This window comes from Ovis canadensis, chromosome 1 (assembly GCF_042477335.2).
Source record: "Ovis canadensis isolate MfBH-ARS-UI-01 breed Bighorn chromosome 1, ARS-UI_OviCan_v2, whole genome shotgun sequence".
NCBI lineage: Eukaryota > Metazoa > Chordata > Mammalia > Artiodactyla > Bovidae > Ovis > Ovis canadensis.
Genome location: NC_091245.1, coordinates 9,012,470 through 9,034,841, shown reverse-complemented (window position 1 = coordinate 9,034,841; position 22,372 = coordinate 9,012,470). Strand labels below are relative to the sequence as shown.

The 22,372-nt window shown below is 50.4% G+C and overlaps 1 long non-coding RNA gene across 1 annotated transcript; it reads left to right on the top strand.

The window, feature by feature from the left end:
- Positions 1-15,798: 15,798 nt before the first annotated feature.
- LOC138437726 (uncharacterized) lies at positions 15,799-22,139 on the top strand. The gene is made up of 2 exons (XR_011256127.1): positions 15,799-16,467; positions 21,886-22,139. It is a non-coding gene; the product is annotated as an uncharacterized lncRNA (long non-coding RNA).
- The last annotated feature ends 233 nt before the right edge of the window (positions 22,140-22,372 follow it).

Sequence of the window (22,372 nt, the reverse complement as noted above, 5' to 3'; positions counted from 1 at the left end):
GGTTCTGGTCTTGCCTGCTGTGGGCACAAACACATCATAAAGGAACCTCTTGCCCTCACCCCTCCAACTTCTCAGACCCTGAAGCCAGCCCCTGAACGAGGCCTAGAGATGGAGCTCCTGGTTTCCTGTAGGAAGGGCAAAGAGAGGAGCAGAAGCAGCAGACAGACCTGCCCAAAAAGGAGTTCCAAGTCCAAAGTCTCGGGGCAGTGACTCCAGAGAAAGGGGAAAACAGGATTCTTGGAGCAGCCCCAGCTTCTCACTGGTGTGGTACTGTGTGCATGTGTGTTTGGGCAGGCCACTCAAGCCAGGGCCCCAGGCATCAGCACACCAGCAAGCCAAAGACACACTCAGAATACACATGTACTGGGCCACTTGGGGACTTTGCTCCTGGAGGCTGTCACCTGGCTCGAGGCCTGTCTCCCAGTCTAGCACTAAGACCTGGAGACTGCCCAAGCCCTGGACAGTGTCTCCAACCCCACTTTGACCAGAAGCAGCACCTTGAGCCTCACCCATCAGCTCCTCAAGCCACGCTGGGTGGGGCCTGCAGCTTCTGCTCCTGTAGGCTAGCCAGTCCTGCGCTGCAGCAGGGCCTGGGGCTATGTCCATCCTCCCTTACCCTGGGGGAGCTGCCAGAGAAAATGACTGGGGGTGTCCTGGGACCAGAGGGCCTGAAGCTATCCCCAAGCAGGGAGAGTTGACAATGGGCAAAGAAGACTTTGGTAACCATCCAGGCCCCCAGCTGCAGTCCCCGCCTGTTAGAGTCAAGATCTGACGAGACTGGAAAGATATTAGAAGCCAGCTTCCCAGTCTTTCTGCCTGAGACCTCATGAAACTCCAAGCTAGTCAAGCTCATGGGCAGGGAAAACAGTACCCCAGAAGAGCCAGAGAGGGGCTGCCGGCTCAAGGTGTGCAGATGTGCAGGACCCTAGAAGTCCCAGGTGGGCTCAGCAACATTCAGATATTCAGCAGGTTTAAGGTAGTCAGTGTAGGCAGCAGAGCCAACCAGCCCTCACCAGAAAGTGTTAGTAGTTCAGTCATGTCCAACTCTTCATGACCCCATGGACTGTAGCTCACCAGGATCCTCTGTCCACGGGATTCTCCAGGCAAGAACACTAGAGTGGGTTGCCAGGCCACTCCCTTCTCCAGGAGATCTTCCTGACCCAGGGATCGAACCCAGGTGTCCTGGGTTGCAGGCAGATTATTTACCCCGAGCCATCAGGGAAGACCTACCCAGGGCTACCAGTAAATTCTTGGCCAAGTTCAGCCTCCTTAAGCCTTGGAATGCCTGGCCCTCCAGACAAATTAGCTGTTTTCCCTTAAGCCTTGGAATGCCTGGCCCTTCAGACAAATTAGCTGGTTTCCCTGAAGTAGCTGGAGCAAATGGGAAAGGTGGCTGGGGATAGAAAATGCAGCCCTTGTTGGATGAGGCCAGGGCCCACAGTCCTGACACAGCCCTGCCTTGTTTGTGCCCAGCATGGCACTTGCTCAGGTTCAGTTTCTGAAGGCTGGGCACAGCAGCCAAGACACCTGGGGACAGGTCAATCAGGCCACTGCTTGTCTGGCTCAGGCTCTAGGCCACAGCAGGAAGCCGGGGCCTCCAGTGCTGTGTGCCCCACCAGGGGGGATGCCAAATTCAGCTCCTGCAGCTGCAAGGGGCAGCTCGGCCGTGTCAGTGCTGATCACAGACAGCGTGTCCAGGTTTTGCAGCCCCAGTCCTCTCCTGCAGCTACTTTCACCTTCATATGGTCCAGACGCAGAGTCCCCAGCTTGAGCCCCTGGAGGGCCCCAGGACTGGCTGTCTTCAGCCAACAGTTGAATGACAGCTCTGACATCACTGGGGGCCAGGCATCACCAGAGGAGGGGCCAAGCACTGAGTCTCGGAGTATGTCAACCAGCTCCCCCACACTCTGAAGGCAACTGGACTTGACCCTCAGCTGCCATAGACTGGGAGGCAACCAGAACCCCATGTTCCCATCCAGGCAGGGGCCCAAGAAAAAGAGGTGCTGGAGGAAGCTTGGTTGCCATCAGGGAGTAGGTAATCTGTATAGAGCCCTGTGAAGAAGAGCTGTCCCAAGCCACTGAGAGCTCTGAGCAGAAGCTGAGGGGGATGTAGACTCAGGGCCAGGACCCTGAGCCCAGAGAAGTGGGAGAAGGCATTCAGGCCCAGAACAGAAGTGGAACTGGAAAGACAGCTCCTCCATGCTCTGGGGCACAACCTCCAGAGCCCATGGCAGGTTGGTCACCGAGGAGCATGCAGCAAGGAGGGGCAGGCTGGAGTCCCAACGGGGCAGATTAGGAAGAAGCAGGAGATCAGAGGCAACTAGAAGCCTTTAGTCACCAGGCAGTCAGAAGTCATCCAGCCTACGGTCATAGAAAGGGGCAGGAGGAGACCAGGCAACAGCAAGTGCCACCCAGCTCAGCATGAAGCCTGGTCCACAAGTAAACAGAATCAGAAACCTCCCATTTCTGCTCCCCTCCCATTTCCAGAGAGGAACCCAGACCCCATCTCCACCCCCTGCACACATACATACACAATACTCCTAACCCCCCACAGGATACATACCCCACAGTATCCCGCAGTGTACCCAGGAGGGCCTGGAAGCAAGGTCACAGGGCCACAGTGCTTCCAAGCTGAACAACTGCTGCAAGGGTGGAGCCAGACTTAGAGGTGCTTAGAGCTGAGGACTCAAGGGTCAAGGAAAGACACCTCGTGGGAGGTGGGACCTAGGTCTCTCTTCCCTGTTGGGAGGAAACAGGTAGTGTTTGTGAGGACAAGGCATGGGGTCAGAGGTCCAGGGTCTCTCTCTGCTGTTGTCCTGGGCAGCGTACCCCTCACCTGGGCTTTAGTTTCCCTATCTGTAAACCAAGTTGTTTAGCAACTGATCCTTAGACTCAATCAAATGCAGTCATGTAACTATTTTCAACTAATTTTTCTCTTCTTTCCTTCATGTTATCTAATAAATGTGTTGGGATGGTCAATTTTACAATTTACTGCTCAGATTATAGAATGTTGAGACAAAATAGCGGTTGTCAGAGGGGGTGACCATTACCTACCCAGACTGTGGACATGCAACTAAATACAGCTCAGTTCAGTTCAGTCGCTCAGTCGTGTCCTATTCTTTGCAACCCCATGAACTGCAGCACGCCAGGCCTCCCTGTCAATCACCAACTCCCGGAGTTCACCGAAACTCATGTCCATCGAGTCAGTGATGACATCCAACCATCTCATCTAAACATAGTTACTGATGAGAATCAGACTAAATCCTTTGAAGATGATTGGAATACATTGCCAATTTATTTTTAAATGATTGGTTGTGTTATAGTGGAAGCTTTATTGGAAGCTTCCTTTTGAAGTATAAGTATTGGGAAAAAGAGATGTCAATGGACAAGCAAAGAGGTAGATATTTGTGGGCGTTTATTATTCATCTTGCACCTGAATTCCATTCCTGGGCCTGTTTGGTAACCATGTCACCCTGGCCTTTAGCGCTCCTGCTTAGAGTCTGCCACTGTCGGATCCTGGTAGCCCTACTGAGATCAGGGAACCCACTTTAACACAGCATCCAGTGGCTATCCTCGGCCTTACAGAGAATAGCCATGACAGTGTTTTTCAAAACTGACAGTGTTTCCCTCACTCACGTATTTCTCATGGCTTCCCTGATTGCCTGCAATGCAGGAGACCCCAGTTCGATTCCTGGGTCAGGAAGAGCTGATGGAGAAGAGATAGGCTACCCATTCCAGTATTTGGGGGCTTCCCTGGTGGCTCAGCTGGTAAAGAATCCACCTGCAATGCAGGAGACCTGGGTTCAATCCCTGGGTTGGGAAGATCCCCTGGAGAAGGGAAAGGCTACCCACTCCAGTATTCTGCCCTCGAACACTCTGGAATCATTAGAGAAATACAGTTCATGAATGGGGAAAATATTGAATATGAAAATGTCTTCAATATTCCAATCTCCCTTCTCCAAACTCTATTTTATGCCAACAAATTTATGACACCTTATCTTTGTTTAGTGGACACTCTTTGGTCCAAGACTCGGCCAACCAACCAAGCAAACAACTGGAACTCTTCTGGCTACTCAAAATAACCTCTTGAAATAAGGATCTCGGGTCAATGCATCCTCTCTCAGGGTCTATTTCCACATGTGGTATTCAGACTTTGCCAACACAGATCCACAAAGCTTTACGCTTATTTGCCTCTCTTGGGTTTGACTTTGTAATTGCCTTCCAAGTTCACTGGAATCTGACAGTAGTTGCACATCTCCAGACGGCAGGAAAAGATGGCTTCCCATTTGCATCATGTCTGAACGTGTTCTTCAGATCCTTTCCTCTCCTTCCCCTCCTCTGTTCCATGTCACAGGTAAACTGTTAAAAGTAAATTACAGTTTCTGACTTCTGTGTAAGAGGTTGGAGGGCAGGAGAAAGGGAGAAGCTGGGATGATTTTCCCCCCTCCTTCTCTGCTTTGATATCACCACCACCAGCAGCTGCAACTCTTCTGTGATTCCTGCTCCAACAGACCTGCTGTAGTTCTGGCTTCCCACTGTTTGACTTGGGGTGCTAGGCCCCAGGGAGACACCTCTTCCCCTAGTTCTACCCCTGCAAGAAATGTGAGATTTTTCAATCACGGTCATTAAAAGTCCTTAGCTTTCAGGTGAACACTTGAGCCTAGTAATTAGTAAATGAGCTTGAAGTTTTGCCCCTCATGCTGCTCTATAGAATGGCCATCAGCCTCTTAGAGCCTTGCTTTCAATAGGCACTTCATTTTATGCAACTGGAAGTTTTCATTTAGCTGACTGTTTCACCAGCATATGTCTGATCTGTCAGAGTTTCATTGCTTAAAGCTGCATTTGCAGACTTACCTGGTGGTCCACTGGTTCAGAATCTGCCTGCCAAAGCAGAGGACACGGGTTCAATCCCTGGTCTAGGAAAATTTCACACTGCAGCAGGGTAACTAAGCTCATGAGCTGCAACTACTGAAGCCCCCACACTCAAGAACGTGTCCGCTGCAACTAGAGGGTAGCCCCACTCCACTGCACTAGAGAAAGCCCACGCACAGCAACGAAGACCCAGTGCTGCCCAAAATTAACTAACTGATTGTTTTTCTAAAGCTGGATTTTCACTGCCCTTAATCCCAACAGGCCCAAATAATCAGTCCTTAGATTCCTCCTTTCCTGAGGGTCTGTTGTCTACACCCACTCCTTTTATAACCCTCTACACCAGTCAGGCTTTAATTATATGCAGTAGAAACTGACTTTAATTGATTAAAGCAGAAAAGAAACTTATGGAAAGGATTTGGGGTAGTTCATGGACTCTTTAGAAGGGAGCTTGGAAACCGGACTCAGGGCCACTCCCATTACCAAAGAGGCATTTTCCTCCATCCTTACTTTTTAATGTCCCTACCTTATGATTCCCTGGTGGCTCAGCTGGTAAAGAATCCACCTGCAACGCGGGAGAGCTGGGTTTGATCCCTGGGTTGGGAAGATCCCCTGGAGAAGAGAAAGGCTACCCACTCCAGTATTCTGGCCTGGAGAATTTCATGGACTGTATAGTCCATGGGGTCACAAAAAGTTGGACATGAATGAGTGACTTTCACTTTCACCTTATGGTTTGAAATCAGATTTAGCTGATTGGTAATTCTAGTCCATGAGTCTACAGTACAGATCAAGGGAGGTTGAGATGCAAGCCACTGGTATTTTTTGTCTTGCTAGTGAGAAGCAGGCCCTACCTCCCTGTGGATGAGTGAACTCTTTCCCCTAAGAAGAAGCATAGAGGGACTTCCTTGGTGGTCCAGTGGTTAAGAATTCACCTTCCAATGCAGGGACATGGGTTCAACCCCTGGTCTGGGACTATTCCACATGACACAGGGCAACTAAGCCCATGCACCCCGACTATGAGCCTGCGCTCTAGACCCCTTGCTCCCCCATAAGAGAAGCCACTGCAATGAGGAGCCTGTGCACCACAATGAAGAGTAGCCCCCGATCACTGCCACTAGAGAAGGCCCGTGTGCAGCAACAAAGACCCAGGGCCACCATGAATAAAGAAACATAAAGAGGCGTGGGTCATGCACAGCCAAAAACGTAAGTGTCCACTGCACTACGTCAAACATACTGAGTTCATGATACCTGCCGAGAACTGTGTGCTTGGGGAGAATGCTCCTTACCCATGCCTTCTGTCATGTAAAGAAACCCATCGGTAAAGACTCTTGGGTCTTTACCCCTCACACCTCCTGCAGGGAGAAAGTAGGACTTAAATTATTGGTGAGCGTGGGAGAGAACACGAGTGTGGAGCCCTGTGCCGTCTTCGTTCCCTCCCCTTTGAGGGTTCGCAGTCACGTCTACTGTATGCACCGAGTTCTGTGAGAACAGGCCTCAGTGGGGATAGGCACGTATTGCTTTCACTGTCTGCAAAGAAAGAAAGTGAAGTCGCTCAGTCGTGTCCGACTCTTTGCAACTCCATGGACTGTCGCCTGCCGGGCTCCTCCATCCATGGGATTTTCCAGGCAAGAATACCAGAGAAGGCTGCCATTCCCAACCGGATGAATGAGACTAGTGTTCGCTATTATGGCTGCATGTCTAAGACATAGTCTCCAACACCAGCTCTACAGTAGGAGAGATAAGAGTGTATTATTTGGCATACTTCTCAACTGATTCAAAACTCAGAAATGGAAAGGAGGCCCCTCAACCCACTAACATCTTTTGCTGTTTTGCATCCAAATGTAACACAGTCTCTGCCCCTGGAGGGCTCTTGGTCTAGTGAGTGAGAGAGACGTAACAGATCACTATAAAACACGTGGCCCCTGGGTCCACATCCAACTGTGTCACTCATTAGGTCATATGGGCTTCCCAGGTGGCACTAGTGGTAAAGAACTCAGAGAACCCCATTCGATCCCTGGGTCAGGAAGATCCCCTGGAGGAGGAAATGGCAACCCACCTCAGTATTCTTGCCTGGAGAATTCCATGGACAGAGGAGCCTGGCGGGCTACACTCCATGGTGTTTCAGTAGGACACAACTGAAGCGACTTAACAGGCACACACATGACATTGAGAACTCAAAATTATAGGCTGTATCCTTTTGCGGATTGCCCACCGCCTTTTCCCTATTTAGAAAATGAGAAGGGAACTTCCCTGGTGGTCCAGAGGTTAAGAATCCCCTTTCCAGTTCAGAGGAGGGGGTTTGATCCCTGATCGGGGAACTAAAGATGCCACCCGCTGTGGGACAACGAAGCCGGTGGCCACAACTGGAGAAGCCTGCACACTGCAACGAAGACCCAGCACAGACGAAATAAAGTGAGAAGAGTAACACTTGCAGTCAGGTAAAAAGGAGCTCTTATAACGGGGCTGCTTCAGTTTTCCTCTGTTGCAGTAACCAGATTAACTTCAGCTCAGTTCAGTTCAGTCGCTCAGTTGTGTCCAACTCTTTGTGACCCCATGAATCACAGCACACCAGCCCTCCCTGTCCATCACTAACTCCCGGAGTTCATTCAAACTCATGTCCATCGAGTCGGTGATACCATCCAACCATCTCATCCTCTGTCATCCCCTCCTCCTCCTGCCCTCAATCCCTCCCAGCATCAGGATATTTTCAAATGAGTCAGCTCTTCACATCAGGTGGCCAAAGTATTGGAGTTTCAGCTTCAACATCAGACCTTTCAATGAACACCCAGGACTGATCTCCTTTAGGATGGACTGGTTGGATCTCCTTGCAGTCCAAGGGACCCTCAAGAGTCTCCTCCAACACCACAGTTCAAAAGCATCAATTCTTCGGCACTCAGCTTTCTTTATAGTCCAACTCTAACATCCATACATGACTTTTAACCTTAATTCCCCAGGTGGTGGTTGGATCTGGGATTCCTGGCCCCAGTCTCTTATCCTAGTCATTTGGAAATCTCCAAGACTTACAGACCGACGGAGGTGGAGAGGCCCTCTGAGTTTACTCAATCCAATATCTCCCTTTTCAGATGGCAAAACCGAGACCCAGAGAGAAGGGGGGTTTTCCAGGGCCATGCAGAGGGTAGGTGGCAGAGTTGGGAACGTATCCAGGTTCACGGTTGAGTCGAGTGGGGATGGACTGTTAGTGACGACAAGCAGCCTTCACTCTGCATGGGAAGTGAAGTGAAGCTGTTGGAATCCAGAAGACCCCTCCCACCATCCTCTGCACCTCTTACACAGTTAGGATGGGGATCTCACTACCCCTTCCCTGGGCGAGGATGTGAGGAGTTTATGGAAGGAGGCTGAAGTCAGACTGGTTCTCATCTTGTGGTCTGGCCAGAGCTGCCCAAGAAGTGCTCTAGGAAGAAAAGAGAACGGACAAACCAGCTTTGCAAGTGAACAAATGAAATGAGTTACTGTGACTTGACAGGCTAGAATAGAAGAGGACAAAATACAATAGATGCCCTTGTTCTCATCAGGGGGCCACGAGGGGCTTTCTCCTCTCTCTCTCCATTCATCCATCGCTCCTGCTCCCACGCTCAGCAGACCGTCTCCCCGACCCTTTCCCTCCATCCTGTCTCCACCACTTCCTTTTCTGTCCTTCTGGAAGATGGACTTCAGACAAACCCAAGCAATCAGCAAATATAACCTTTAATAAACAAATTTTTGATGAGTACGTTACATAAGCACATTCAGGGAACATCACTAGAATTCTAACCAAAAAGAAGAAAGACTTGACCCACAGCTCCACCATCCCCAAATCCAATGCCTTTGACTTGTTTGAATTCACTTTGGTTCTTGTTCCAACATTAAACAGGTGACTACCATTTTTTACACCTTCCTCAAATAATATAAAGCCAGAAGTATTTTATTGCCCAGAATCCCCCCCACCTTTTTTTGACTACTCAGAATCCCTTCAGATAATACCAGCAGCTAACATGTGTTGAGAACGTACTATGGCCCAGACGCTGCACCCTCTTCTTGTCCAGTGCCCCAGTCTGTGTGCTTTCCCACCCCCACCAACACGCCCCCGAGGAAGATCAGGCCCCTCCAAAGTCCCCAGGGCGGTTTAGTTTCTTCCTCTTTATAGGGTGAGACTGCCCTATTACTTCCGCATTTGGATTTCCAGGGGACAGTTGGGGCTTAGCTGTGACTTCCTTTGTTCTTCTTCTTGCCTTTGTGGCTTTGGTGTTTCCAGGTGTGATTCCCAGACGGGCTTGAGCGAAGGATGGCCTTGTTTCCTGTTATTCCAAACATCACAAGGACAGACAGCAGGGTCTAAACAAGGGTCTCAAGATGAGGAGATATCTTCACTGATACACAGAACAAATGGGCATCTGGCCAGGGGCAGCTGGACAGAACTTTCAGAGGAGAGCTCTCTGTGGTCTTGCTATGGCACCAGCCCCCCTGGGAGAGGGGAGGAAGCCAGGCCAAGACTGGCCTGGGCTACTCCGTTATCTTCGTGGAGGTTCTCTTTGTGTTCAAGAACAGAAATCAACTCAGATGGCCCCAGGCACAATTTGCGGGGGGAGGTGGGGGTATCTCGTGGAACCCTAAACCAGCCAGGTCTGAGGAAGGCTTGAAGTCAGGAAGGGGAGCCATCAGAGACCTTTCAGAAGGTTCTCTCTCACCTCTACTTCAACTTTTCAAAACCTTTCTCCTAAACAGCACTCTCTGCTTCTATGCTCTCATGGCTGATGAGGCTGCCCCCTCCCAAGGGAACTCCAGGCTGAACTAACCCAAAGGCCGGCTTTGGAGGGGGTGGGAGCTCCATCCCTCCCTGCTCTGGTTGACCCCCACCCACTCCCTCCCACCGCCCACCCCATCTGCTGCAGGGCCCTTCCCATTGTTGGTGTGGATGCTTTCCGCACCCATCCACCCCCTCCACCAGGATCCGAGGTGGGAGTTCAGAGGGAGGAGAAGCCAGCATCTTCCTCCCTTGGGGACTTCTGAGCAATGCCGCTGCGTATGTTCCCTGTCTGTGTTGTGAGACTGCAGGATGCTCCTTGGGGATGAACAGGTCTCTCCACCATTCTAGAGAGGGATGCAAAAATGTCCCTTTGCTCAGGAGGAGCAGCAAAGCACGCCTCTACTTCCTGCCCAAAGAGGGCTCGCAGGCTGGGCTATAAGGAGCCATCTGGTCCCAGCTGCTCAGTGTCCCTTTCCTACTGGCCTTCAGGTCTTGTTATTTAGATTGTCTCCTTTTTGGGTAATTTGTACAAAGCCTGTTAGACGTTCATTCTATTCCCTCATTCACACCACAGCTGTTCTGAGGGGGCACAGGGTACAGAGGCAAAGGACGCAGGGCACCTACCCTTGGGAGGCTCATGGTAGGTGAGAGGGAAAAGCCCATGAAAAGAGGAATGACCCAGAGGTCCTCTTATTTCTCCCGCTGACAGGTTAAGGTCCTTTGAATGCACAAGCAACGATAAACTGAACCCTGTCTGCAGGATTGCTGGAAATCTGGTCTCTTACAGAGTTCCCTTTCCCAAGGATCTTGGAGAAATCTTATGTATTCCACCAATTCGTATGGTTGTCACCAGCTCCACGGTCTGCTCCACTGGACCCCCAGCCCTGGAAGACATGCCCTCCCCAGGCTCTTGTTTCTCATTCAAACTTGTCTAATGAGGGCTTGTTCCCAGAGGCCTCCGCTCTCTCGCCTCTCCTCTGTACTCTCTCCCTGCATGATTTCATCCATTCTCACCATTTAAAAATATCATTTATTTCCAGTGAGTTTACAAATCTACATCACCACTGCTGACTTCTGTCTCAAGCTCCAGACTTTCGTCTCCTATTGCCTATTTGTCATCTTCAACTAACTTATATGCAGAGTACATCATGAGAAACTCTGGGCTTGAATCAAGATTGGCAGGAGAAATACCAATAACCTCAGATATGCAGAAGACACCACCCTTATGGCAGAAAGCAAAAAACTAAAGAGTCTCTTGATGAAAGTGAAAGAGGAGAGAGTGAAAAAGTTGGCTTAAAACTCAACATTCAGAAAACTAAGATCATGGCATCCGGTCCCATCACTTCATAGCAAATAGATGGGGAAACAGTGACAGACTTTGTGTTTTGGGGCTCCAAAATCACTACAGATGGTCACTGAAGCCATGAAATTAAAAGATGCTTACTCCTTGGAAGAAAAGTTATGACCAACCTAGACAGCATATTAAAAAGCAGAGACATTACTTTGTCAACAAAGGTCTGTCTAGTCAAAGCTATGGTTTTTCCAGTAGTCATGTATGGATGTGAGAATTGGACTATAAAGAAAGCTGAGTGCTGAAGAATCGATGCTTTTGAACTGTGGTGTTGGAGAAGACTCTTGAGAGTCCCTTGGACTGCAAGGAGATCCAACCAGTCCATCCTAAAGGAAATCAGTCTTGAGTATGTATTGGAAGGGTTGATGTTGAAGCTGAAACTCCAGTGTTTTGGCCAGCTGATGTGAACAGCTGACTCATTGGAAAAGACCCTGATGCTGGGAAAGACTGAAGGCGGGAGAAGGGGATGACAGAGGGTGAGATGGCTGGATGGCGTCACCAACTCATTGGACATGAGTTTGAGTAAACTCCGGGAATTGGTGATGGACAGGGAGGCCTGGGGTGCTACAGTCCATAGGGTCACAAAGAGTCAGACACTACTGAGCAACTGAACTGAACTGAACTAACTGTTTACCTCTGCAAAAGCTCTGCTTCCAAACCAGGTCACATTCTGAGGTCCTGGGAGTTAGGACATCAACACATCTTCTGGGGAACACAATCCAACCCTCAATAGAAAGTGACTCACCCCAAATCACCCAGAGGTACAGGCAGAATCCCAAGGCCTGAGTTCTGAATCACAACCGGAGCAGCCTGTCATCCGAACAGCATGACTTCCACCTCTCCTGAGATGTCAATATGTCAGCAGCTGGCTCTTGCCCGCTTCTGTGTCCAGCCGGCCATGTTTGGCCAGCAGAGCCAGCGTAGTTGTGAGTCCCACCCTCATGTCCTGGGACACTGCCCTCAAAAGTGGCCTGGTCAGCCTTGGGTTAGTCACCCCCCAACCCAGCTGCCCTTTTGTCCACCCCCTGGCAGGGCCAGAAGGCCAGGGTGGTTTAGGGTGAGGGGAAGGGCAAGCACATCCATGGCCTGGAGGGGTCTGACGAGGGAGGCGTGGAAGGTTCTAGCCCAGGGTGGCAAGTGTCTGGGTCTCTCCTGACCATTTCCAGAGGCTCATGGTCACCCTCCCGTCCTCCTCTGAATACAAGAGAGGGCCTGGAGCCAGCAGGGAGGCTGTGGGGCTGGCCCAGCTCACCAGAGCCCACAAGGGCCTCCCGATCCGAGCCTGCTGGAGCTTTCCCGAGGTCGACTGAAAGGTCCAAGGTTGTCTCCCTCCCCTTCTGGAGGTGGGAGGCTGGGGCTGAGACTTTGCTCCTACCTGTGGGAGGGGTGAGGTGGAGCCGCTGTGGCCTCAGAGGGCACCCCCGGCAGGAGGGTCAGCAGACAAGGCCGGCCCACCTCCCAGGCAGGAGCCTGTGGCCTGGAGAGGAGCCGGGGAGGCAGGGGCTGCAGACGTCACTGACAGCCCCTCCTCATCCCACAGCCTGGACAGAGAACCTGCCCGCAGCCCCAGAAAAACCAGGAGGAGAAAAGGAAGGACAGGGGAGCAGGAGGTGAGGGGGAGACTCCAGCTCTGCCACCTGCTGGCTCAGAGAAAACCGTGGAACGTGCTGGTTCCCACCGACCCCCAACCCTGCCCTGCTCCACTGACCCGCACTCCAAGGGAGACCCGCACTTCAGAGGAGAGGACAGACCAGGCAGAGTGAACGTGGGCCCAAGCGAAAGGGGGCAGCAGACCAGGCTGTACCCCGCTACAATGAAAGGCAGCCGATGGGGAAGAGCCCATAGGGGCCGGGGAACCTAGAGTTCCTGGACGGCTTCGGACAGATTGAAGCTGATGTGCCGATTCCTGGACCCAAAAGAGGTGCCAACCCTACTGTCTTCATCTGTTTAGCAAACACAGAGCGTCAGGCTCTGACCTAGGTGCTAGGACCATCCGGGACTGCGGTGGGTGGGCCAGAAGCAACACGCCCGCCCACGACACACGTGCACACACCCGTGCACACACAGGGTAGACCACTGCACCCTCAGACGCAGGGAGAAGCTGAGGTTGTTTCAGTGTCCTCCATCAGTGGGGGGAAGGCGGTCTGTGGGAGGGCTTCCCCGTATTTCAGAGGAGCAGGTTTTTTACTTTTAACAAGGGAAACAGATCTGAGAGGTACAGGCTGTATTTCCTGTTCTCACCATCTACCCCTCCTGCCCTGGAGGCAGTGGGAGAGAGGGACCTGGGCTCTTGCCACCAGGGGGCGCACCGGAGCTTTAGGCTCCTGGTCCTTCAACTCAAACTTCTCGACTCCAAAAAAGAGCTGACTCCCTGCCACGCCCCGCCACGCCCCATATCATGCCAAGGTTTTGTGGAGAACTCAGAAATTCTTGACTGCGCTTTTTGAGGCAAAACTGCCCACAGTTGCTCTCAGGCGATGGTCTCTGTGACCTCCTGGGTGAGTCTACTCACACTCCAGTTTATCCACTTTCCCTACCCATCTCCCAGGTCCCAGACCTACGGCACCAAGATCAATTTGCAGCTGAGCTAAGAAGACGGTCAGACCATCGAGTGAATTTTCATCGACCCTGAGGCCTTCACAGGTAATTCCATCCAAGGCTCCTCCTAGCCCTGGCTGTGGGAGCGGGGCCAGACCGAGACCATGCCCCCTTTCGTGTCACTCAAGGTGAAAACGCCTGTAAACCTTATGTCAACATTTATATCACTCATTCGTATCCCACTGTTTGCAACTTCATGCACTGTAGTCCAGCAGGCTCCTCTGCCCACCGGGATTCTCCAGGCAAGAATCCTGGTGTGGGTTGTCCTGCTCTCCTCCAGGGGATCTTCCCAACCCAGGGATCGAACCCAGGTGGATTCTTTACCATCTGAGCCACCAGGGAAGCCAACAGTAACAGCAAGCCATAAAATGCATGTACTTTAAAGGCCCAGGAAAGCTGATCTTCCTCATTGATAATGACGCCGGTTTTGGCAGGAGGGGCATCGAGCATCCATCTCCGCAGAGTGGTACTCCTGTGGGTACAGGCTGGCTGCCCTGCAGCTGGGTCCCGTGGGCTACCCACCCCCAGTCCCGGTGCCCACCCCAGCCTGCTGCCTGCAGAAAACGGGGAGTGGGCGATCCCATCTTCCTCATGGCCCGCTACAACCGAGTATCCGCCCTGCCATTTCCTGGGGACCCCCTGCTCCTATCTGCCCTCCTCTGACTGAGCTGAAAGATCGCTGCTAGCCACGTGGAGTCTTATCAGCTGTATTCTGATGCTGAGGTCGAGTATATGCTCTGGGAAACACCCTTGGGGGCTATGTGAGGAAAGCTGGGGAAATAGAGTTGGAACCCGGGAGTGGTCGGGGCTGGCATGTGGGCAGAGCGCGCTGGTGGAATCAGCATGCACGAGGCACTGGCTTGCTTGTCCTGGCACTCGCCTGACTTTAGCAAAGTGTTGTCAACTCCCATCACTTCTGAAGCCCTAAGGACTCTGTTTCTTCTGTCCCCAGCTAGACAAGGCCCTAGCCCTCCAGGCCTGGGCCTCCCTTCCCTTTTACAAGTTCCCTGCAGCCTCTTGAAGGAGGGGAGTCAAGAGAGATGTGAAGAGTGGCGGCCAATGCTCTCTCTAAAGAAGGCAGGCAGCCCACTCCAGCTGGCATCTGCCTGCTTTCTGGGGGCTGTAGGCACCAAACGTTTTATGAGTGTTACTCTCTTTTTTTCACTGTCAAGAGCTCCTCATAGCATCACGGGTAAGCAAGAGTCACTATTCCCCTATGTATAGGTTGGGCAAATTGGGGCCTAGAGTAGGAGGGGCTTGCCAGAACAATGATGGATAAGTAAGGTTTAGAGTTCAGAATTCCCAACTCTGACCCAATCTTAGACATTCTAAGAAAGTTCTATGGCTTGGAAAATGACACCTCTTCCTTCTCTTTTCAAAGGCCGGAGAATCTGCACTGGCCTCAAGGAATGGTTAAGACAAGGAAGAGCGAAGGCGGGAAGTAGGGAAGCTGAGAGGAGACCCTGACCAGCCTCCCTGGCCCGTTAGGAAACAAGGTGGCTAGCTGGTCTTTGGGGCAGGGAGGCGGGGGAGGTGTCGGTAAGGCCATGCTTTGAGAGTATCACTGGAGCCTGAGCCCTGAGTTCTACTGGTGACAAGACACAAGCACATTTGTGCTTCCTGAACCTGTGTCTTCATCTGTTACGGGCACAGATATCAGTTCCTATCTACCTTCATCACAGGATCAAAGGTGCTGGTGAAGATTTAAAAAATGTTACAGTGTCACATAAACACCTGACAACGGGACATTGTTGTGGGGGAAGAGACCCCGGAAATGGCCAGGGTTGCTGCCTTTCGGGATCGCTCATCAGCAGGTATACTGTATTTACTCCAGAGCGTGCGTGTGCGCGCTGCACACACTGCTGTGCGTTTGGAGCAGCAGGTAATTCGATGATGGAGGGACCACCGCTGGTTCCTGTAAACCGTCTTACAAGCTCAGCCACCTGGGGTGAGTGTCTCACCCTCTCTGACTGCCTCCGAAGGTGGAGAGGAGCTCTGTAGCTCCTGGCACAAGTAAGCAAAGATAACAATCGCTACCATTTCTTGAGGGCTACTTTGTCTACAGCCTGACACCGATTATCTCGATCAATCCCCAAGGCAACGTGAAGATACGGGTACTACAGCATGGCATGGTCAGTACCAAGGAAACACCGTCAGGGAGGTTAGGAGAGTCCAGGATTGCGCAGCCCCACTGTGGGTGGAGTCGGGATTTCTACCAAGATCCTGCTCCCACAACGACTCGGAGCGGCCCTCCTCGGACCTAGCCTCGGGAAACGGACAGGACGCACTTGGCTAAGCTGGGCGGGAGGCAGGCAGGAACAAGGACCGGGGCAGGAACAGAAACCCGATCTCACGCCGCGCAGCCGCCAGACCTGAGCGCCTCCGCGCAGGAGGAAGGCGTCGGGGATATCCGCCCCCTTCCCGTTCCGCTGTGCTCTGAGCAACCGGAAGTGGCCGGACCCAAGGCGGAGGGACCTGGCGGAGCGAAGCCACTCCATGAGGCGGTGACGCTGCTGGCAGAGAAAGGGTGAACAAGTTCGACGCGTGAGCGGCGCGTGGCCGCCCGCCGCTTCCCCCCGATCTGTTCTCTGCGCCCACCCCCGCCCGCACTGCGGGCTGCGCAAGCGGAGGCGCAGGCCACGCTCTCTGACTCGGGCAGCGGGCTGGGCGGCCAGCGGGGATGAGGGGGTCTCGGGGACCCCAGGGTCGCACGGACCCAGGGCGAAGTGCGGTGCCCGGGGGTCAGGAGGTTGGCCGTGCGGCCCGGAAGGAGGTTTTCGGACGCTCCGCCTGGTTGCGGGTTACCGCGGCGTGGAGTGGCGGAGACCTCGGCGGTTTGGGTGTTTCCGCAGCCTGGCCGCCCTGCCACTGAATCCAGCTTTCTTCACACACCCCTCTGGCTTAGGCAGGTCACGTCTCCTCTGAGTCTGTTTTCTCATTTGCAAAGTAGGGACCGTAACAGAGCCTATGTCAGAGAGTTGCGAGAATGCAGTGATTTAATGTGGCTGCCGCGTTTAGCCCAGCGGCTGCGCTGTTAGGAAATTTTCATCATCTTCCTGAGTGTCCTTCCCCTCCTTTCCCCCTCTTCCAACACTCTCTCCCAGATCGCAGTTTCTTGCCCAACGGGTAAATCTTATCTATTGTTTGAGTCCTAGTTCCAGCATCAGTTTGCAGGTGCAGAGCATAATATTTTTGCACATTTCCCTCCAGCGATTCTGTCTGTGGGTAGATTTTTGTTCTTGGCTCTCTTCTAGTAGTCTAGCAGTAAATCTATCTTATTTTCCAAAGACCTAGACTTCCAGTCTCAGACCCACCAGTTACCATTATTTGACAGCAGGAAATTTACCCATTCTCTTAAGGCTAACCCAAACCGAATCAGTGATTAGTGTCTTGCTGCTGCACTGGGTGTGGTAAGGATGAAATCACACTCACCAGTGCTTAAAGGTACTTTGTAAATTGTTAAATAGTGAGATATACATGTAAAATGGAATTACTTTTAGTTTAGTTTGTGACCCACTGTTGCTGAGGGAAACTTAGAGTTTTTCCAAGTAAAACTGTAAAACAGTTAAGATGCTTTCTGCAGTCCCTGCTAGGTTGAACTTGGTTTTCAAATCCAGGTGCCAGATTTTATATTGTCCCTGTTCGTTTGTTAGCTTTGGCCCATTCTTACCTAATATCTGAACCACTTCTTTGGCACTTATATTCTGCCTTGTATTGCCTTGATTTTAGAAATCCATGTGTTAAACATGTTTGTTTTCTGCTCGTGTTTCCTGATACTGGACATGTGAAGGTGAATTAGCCCAATTTCCTACCTGCAATGAACTGTCTAATCAGAGTATGAGGACATACCTGGGCAGAAGCTTGGTGAGCTGATTAGGCACCACTCAGCAGGAATAGCCTCAGATGCTCATTGCCTGCCTAAGTCTAAGGAGCACTGATATTTCCACCTGGATAGTATCTTTGCTCAAATCCAGCATCCAGCTGGGAAGAGCAGCCTCTGAAGATAGGATGCAAATAACTTGCCTTAAGTGTTGTCCTGGAGAGCAGAGAGATTGCTTAGCTCTACCCTCAAGAAATAACGGCATTAGATGAAGGTCCATTAGGGTTTCTAGTTGCTGTTTTAGAAGGGATTCAGGAGCTGGGGACCAGGGGTCACAATAGCATTCTTTCTTCTCTGACATAATTATTGTTGTTATTATTTTTCTGTTTCCCAGTAGTGGTTAGCAGCAAAAGCACTAAAAAGAAAGGAACTTACATGCTTTGCTTGGAGCTAGCAAAATGTGAGGTGCTAGAGCAACTGTGCTCTAGCACCTTTTTCAACCAAGGTTGAAGGGAAAGAACCCCAGGTGGTATGGTGGGAAGTTGAGGGCTGAGAAGAGAGAAATGGTTTGAGTACCTGAGGGTATGCCCTAAAGAAGAGAATTGGGAGCTGTCTTGGACCTAAGCGGTAAAAAAAGAAAAAAAACTAGTGAAATATTTGTAATCAGGAGACAAAAAAACTGACAGAATAGGACGAGTGCAAACATTGATATGGGATGTTTAGGAGACGGGGTCCCAACTCAGCCTAGAGAGATCAGGGAATATTTTCAAAAGAAAGTGGCCCTTAGTCTGGGTCCTAAAGGACAAGTTAAGTAGGGGAAGAGGAGCTCCTTGAGAGCCCAGGTGATGAGCGCAACGGAGGGGTGAGGCTGGGGACTGCAGGTGGGCTGGTACCACTGGATGAAAAGGAGGGAAAGGACTCTGTGTCGGGTATTCCATAGCATCTGATACACACAGTGTGCTTGTGAATGTTGTGGGACTTGGATGCTAGGACAGGCCCCTCTTCAAAAGGAAACCGTATGGACTGAAATTTCATAATGGGGAAGGAGTTATTGTAAGCACCATTAGGTCTCCCCGGCTTCCAGGGAAGCCAAAGAGAAGGCAGCGTCACGAAAAACCCCGTTCTCCTCCCCACTCTGCTCATCTGCTCCATCCCCTTTGCCCCTCCTGGCCTTCTCGGCTTTTGCTAATTGTCTTTATTCCCTCATGGCTTACATGTGACTCATATGACTGACTGCCCCAGCTTCTGAATCTTGTAAGATCTTTCACAGCCTGGTTAAGAAGCTGAGGGAGGCGCCGAGGCACAGGTTGTTGGCCAGGCTGGGCTACCAGTACCCTTCATCGTCCTGCCTTGGCCAGGGAGGGGCTGGGGCTGGGTGTGGCTCAGTGCATGACCTCCGGAGTGTATCCTGCAGCCAGGGCTGTGAAATGGGGAGAGTGGGCACCCCAGCACATATGCAGTTTGTCCACTCGAAGGTTTGAATTAAGATATATGTTTTTTTTCAACATATTGCTAATTTCCTCTTAATAGACTACAGTGTAGTGTCAACATAACTTTTAAGTGCACTGAGAAAGCAAACAATCTGTGTGACTCCATTTCTTGTGATACATGCTTTATTGCTGTGATGTGGAATCAAACCCACAATAGCTCTGAGGTATTCCTGTGTCTGAATTACAGTTTGACCACTTCTGGTACCTGTCCTGAGGATTGCCAAATTCTGTGTGACTGGGTAGGGCCAGGGAAGTGATTTCAGAAAAGATCCGTAAGTTTATGGTCCAGCTCTAGATGAAACAGCATTCTTACTATCTTTGTGAATTCACCTTCGATTATCTTTTTGTCTAGATCCAGTGAATTTTAGGTTCACTGAGAGCCTTGGTATTTTGTTTTGGAGGGTGACAGTATATGCTCAGAGACAGATTTTCTTTGCCAGTAGTTTATTTAACACAGGTCCACTGTGGGAGTTACAGTAATTTCGTAAGCCAGTAGCACGCTGATGTCTTTTTAGCTAGTAGAGAAATAACGTAACATACTCCAAACCAGTGATGGATTACTCACAGTATTGTTCCAGGCATAGGGAGATGAAAGGAATAAAGTCCAAATTTAGTTCCAGGTGTACCTTTACATGAATTGGCACTGGGTGAGAGGGCTTTGCCAATTAGGAACTGAAGTCCAGCTGCCAGCTCAAAAATAAAAGTCAGCTGTTGCTAGAAAACTCCAGCACTGGTGGATGGGCAGGCTGATCTTTGCGGGTCCGCTAAACATTTTGTCACCGCTGCTAAAGGAGTCAGCTTTACCACAGCAGAGCTAGCGTCCCTTCTCTTCAGAGACGGCTGCAGGGTTTAACACCACTGCCCACCAAAGAGTCGCCTTGGTCACTGCAGGAGCGAGAGGCTCAAGATCTTCAGAGAGCAAGATCAGCAAAAGACAGCTTTGTTCCGTTGGAAACTCGGATATGCCTCACACAACACTCAGTATTTGTAGTCTAAATGTCCTCTCACCATGCTTCCTTCTTTATCTGTTTTATTGATGAGCACCCAGCAGGGGCCACTTGGCTAACTGAGCGGCTAGTGTTTATGAATGACTACACATACTATCCTGATATACTTCATTCATTCAAGCTGGATTTAGGAAAGGCAGAGGAACCAGAGATCAAATTGACAACATCTGTTGGATCATCCGAAAAAGCAAGAGAGTTCCAGAAAAACATCTACTTCTGCTTTATTGACTACAGTACAAAGCCTTTGACTTGTGATCACAACAAACCATGGAAAATTATTCAAGAGATGGGAATACCAGGCCACCTTAACCTGCCTCCTGAGAAACCTGTATGCGGGTCAAGAAGCAACAGTTAGAACCAGACATGGAACAACAGACTGGTTCCAAATAGAGAAAGGAGTACGTCAAGGCTGTGTATTGTCACCCTGCTTGTTTAACTTCTATGCAGAGTACATCCTGTGAAATGCTGGGCTGGATGACATACAAGCTGGAATCAAAGATTGCCAGGAGAAATATCAATAACCTCATATATGCAGATGACACCACCCTTATGGAAGAAAGCAAAAAACTAAAGAGCCTCTTGATGAAAGTGAAAGAGGAGAGTGTAAAAGCTGGCTTAAAACTCAACATTTGATAAACGAAGATTATGGCATTCAGTGTCATGACAGAGAGATGGGGAACAATGGAAACAGTGACAGACTTTATTTTCTTAGGCTCCAAAATCACTGCAGATAGTGACTGTAGCCACGAAATTAAAAGATGTTTGCTGCTTGGAAGAAAAGTTATGACCAACCTAGACAGTGTATTACAAAACAGAGACCTTACTTTGTCAACAAATGTCCATCTAGTCAAGGCTACAGTTTTCCAGTAGTCATGTATGGATGTGAGAGTTGGACTATAAAGAAAGCTGAACACAGAAGAATTGATGCTTTTGAACTGTGGTGTTGGGAGAAGAGTCTTGAGAGTCCCTTGGGCTGCAAAGAGATCCAACCAGTCAATCCTGAATATTCATTGGAAGGACTGATGCTGAAGTTGAAGCTCCAATACTTTGGCCACCTGATGCGAAGAACTGACTCATTGGAAAAGACCCTGATGCTGGGAAAGATTGAAGGCAGGAAGAGAAGGGGATGACAGAGGATGAGATGGTTTGATGGCATCACCAAATTGATGGACATGAGTTTGAGCAAGATCTGGGAGTTGGTGATGGACAGGGAATCCTGGCGTGCTGCAGTCCATGGGGTTGTAAAGAATTGGACATGACTGAGCAATGGAACTGAGCTGACACTTGATTCTTATCTCAAAACAACATCCTCATTTAAGTCAGAAATAAGTGAGTTTGAAGTCATAGCAAAGCAGTACACAACACTGAGGGTAGTTTCACTGCTCCTGAAAGGGTAGCCCCTGATGTACTTTTGACTAAACTCACAAGGCAAGAAGACATTTCTTCCGTCCTTTCTGTTTTTTTGTTTTGTTTTGTTTTCATTTAACATCAATCCAGCATCTTGTCATTGTTGCTGAGGATACAAAGGTTAATAAGACACCAATCTAGGGCCCCCTCTATCTAGTAGAAGAAACAGATGTGGGAGGAATGGTGCCTTAGGGTGAGGGGTGTTGTTTGCACATAGCACAGATGTGGGACTCTGGGTTGCTCTGGGAGGTGGGGAGAGGGAAAGAGGAAGCCAATTGACAGGAGTTGAGTTGTAGAGGATCTTAAACGTTTCCTTGTATTATGTCCCGCGTGGTGGGCAGGGAAGGGCACAGAACAGTGGAGATCTAAGCTTGGGAATTAAATGATTAGCACTAGCACTGGGGAATGGTAGGAAAGATGGTTAGAAGTGGCAGGATAGAAAAGGAAGTTTCTCAAGTTCATTTGAAATGAAACAGTTATATAATCCAGACATTCTCATTATCTACTATTTTTTGGCATAGAAAACAGTCCCTTACACTGTTTGCCTCTTGCTTCTTTGTGTATTGCATGCTTTCTTTTCTCCCGTTTTTTCCTTTCAGGGACAAGTCAAGCTTTTGAAATACAGAAATCGCCTTGTGAGAGTACCCAAGCTGGCAGTAATCCTTTTCTGTATGTGCGTGTTTGTCCGACGCGGATGGGAGGCCTCCGGCTGGCCCCTCTGTGTGCTCAGCGAAGGGACGTCCCCGAGCCACGGGCTCCCCTTTTGCACTCATCCCTGGAGGACCGATTCCTCTAGACACCCTCCAGCATCGCTGACTATAAAGCAGAATAAACGGAACACTTGACTTTGTAATAGACTTTTTTTAAACAGGGTCCTGGGTGGGGGGAGTTCAGCCTTTGGTCTTGCTATGTGCTGTCCAGGTACTTCCCGGGCACTGTCGTGCTTGCCTCTGCTGTACGAAGGGCATCGTGACCACGTGTACAAGCCAGAGCTTGGACTGAGAGTGAGCAGTATTACGAATGTCTGCATCCAGGAAAAGCGTTTTGTTGGAGTCCCGCAATAGCTGTAAATGTTCTCTTCTAGAT